The following is a 2,551-nucleotide window of genomic DNA, read 5'->3' on the forward strand; positions in this document are numbered from 1 at the left end:
CTACCACACAACAGTTCAAGGACTTTATCGATAACTGCAAAGCAATTCTCATTACCCAGTTGACGTGATAAAAATCGCTCTGTTTCATGTGCTGAGCAGTACTCAAAGAGAGGACTTTTAGCAGTAGCACCAAACTGTATTCAGTTGCATGGCATCATCAGTGTCATCACCAAGAGCTAAAAAATTCCACTAAAGAATTTAGATTTGCAGTAAAAAAGAGTGTGGATTTTTAGATTTGCACTAAAAAAGAGTGTGGCACTGCAAAAAGCAGGTATGTAAAACCCCAGTGTACACTATGGAAAAATAGTATGGAACTAGTATGTTCCACAAATATTCAGTGAATTAACTGATCAACTATGTCCAATAAACATGAAACGGAAACTGAACGAAGCAATTAAAAAATGGTGTGCAGGTGTATAATCACTTGAGTAGGTGACGCCATTTGACATGTGGGGATTTGTTTGCCGCCTTGTGTTCAATTTGTTTATTCATGTTCCTTTATGTCTGTATGCTTTTGAAGTCATATTGAAGTGTATTCCTGAAAGTGAGTGTGGTATTGGTGTATTCCTTTGATAAGAGTTACTGTAACATTCAATTTAATTTGATGAATGTTCGGGAGCAAGAAGACACTTTTTTTGTGTGTACGTTTTGTGTCATTTTGTTTCATGCACTGGGAAGTGCTTAGTGTGTATACACAAATATTATTGCGGTACTTTTCGTGAAATGTAATTATAACGTTCCCCTTTATTGGGTCGAGTTCACTCAGTAGACAAACAACGGTTCTCATCCTTTCACCTCCTCCTCTTGTTCCCCCCCTGGCTGCTGCCCGGCTCCTCATCGACCTCTTCCTCTTCCTGTTACAGTAATTAAAATGTGTTGTTTCACCTACTGCCTGGCCACTTTACAAGCACTGCGTGCTTAGATTTACCAGAAAATTAATCCTGTACAGAAGACATGGATAAATAAAGTAATGAAATAAAATAAAAAAGCTGTTACCCTTTATATGCCAGCAACCATAACACAAGTGCACTAAGCTCGTGCACAGAGTGCAAGCAAAAATAACGTGGAGGGTTCTTTTGTTTGTGCTTTACCAGCTGCAAGCACATAGTATGGGAAAATTATGGCTGCTGCAAGAAAATGGTTGACTTGCGTAAGACCTGAATTCTAGCAATTGAGAAACTCAGCCGTACTTCATTTTTGTATGTGTAGCCTATGCTTTGCTTGTATGAAATTTATCGCTAAAACCTGCATATTAGCTTGTACAGTTACTCACATGTGAAAGGTTAAATGTGTGCATGCAATAAATGTGTGCCCTACATTAATTATGCCCATTTTGGATTTTTTTGTGGTACTCAATAAACATATTGGCTGTTGCAACAAGACAGCTGCGCCTAAAATGAATCTTATTTTATGTGTTACACAGACTGCTCACTGATGGCTGTGAAAGTGCTACTGCATAAGCCGGACACTGGGCATGATATTGCCCTCTATGTTCGTATCTACGGTGGAGCCTGATTTTTAAACTGCAATGGAGTTCCAGTGAAAGATGCAGAATATTTTGGTTTTGTATGGTTGATCATAACCACGCCATTTTCAGGGTATGCATGCTCAACTTCGTTAGGGGAGGTTGAGTGACCCATACAGTGAGTACATGACATTTAAACATTTTGTGACCAAAAATGCAAATTTAAAATTGCTTTGCATATCAAGAAACCCTTGAAAGTGGTGAGGCAGGGGGTTGATTCACTGATGCAGCCATCTCAAAGGACTGATCCGCAGGAACAGCAATGGTCACAAGTATATAAGATAGATATCGATGAGGATGATGCTACGCTGAAGGTAAAGTACAGGATAGTGCCCATAGAGTAGGAGCATGTCACTTTAACTACAAGTCCACAACCGGGATGTTGGGTGCGACTTAAGGGCCCACATTAACTTTCCCCTCCAGGCAGAGATGGCTGCTGCAGCTAGGAGAAAAATGAGAAAATAACCGATAGTCTGTTGAAATTTAGTGTTGTATGCAACAGTGTCTGATGGTAAAGTTGTGTTTCAGTTGGTGTGTGTTGTCTTATTGGCATCATGTCCCTGCGCATGCATGCACTCAGAGCATTTATCTGCTCTTTTGTCTGCAGCTGCTATCGCAATAAAAAGAGCCATGCCTAACGCTTCGTGTTCTTCGACTAACAAGCAGTGACCAATAAAGATTCTCGGCTCACCACGTTAAACTGCTGCCTTCACCTAGCCAAAAAAACAGCAGTGACGAAGATGGGATTGTCGTGACCCTGGAGGCACGAGGAGGACAAAGCAGCTTGACCGAAGACAGAAGCATGGCTTTGCTTGGTCAATTCGAGCAATCCGACGAGCATGAGGACTTCGAATCCTACGTGAAGTGGTATGAGCACTACGTCTGTGCCGTGAAGGTGTAACCACTGTATTGAAAGTAAACAGTGTCTTGAAGGCTTCGACGTTTGTTATGGCCATGAGCAAGAAGACACCACATGCTGGAGAACCTGCTCACCCCGGCAAAGCCCAAGGATAAGTACAGTCCGCT

Source organism: Haemaphysalis longicornis, unplaced genomic scaffold (assembly GCF_048455015.1).
Source record: "Haemaphysalis longicornis isolate Haplotype H1 unplaced genomic scaffold, Haemaphysalis longicornis Haplotype H1 scaffold_10, whole genome shotgun sequence".
Lineage (NCBI taxonomy): Eukaryota > Metazoa > Arthropoda > Arachnida > Ixodida > Ixodidae > Haemaphysalis > Haemaphysalis longicornis.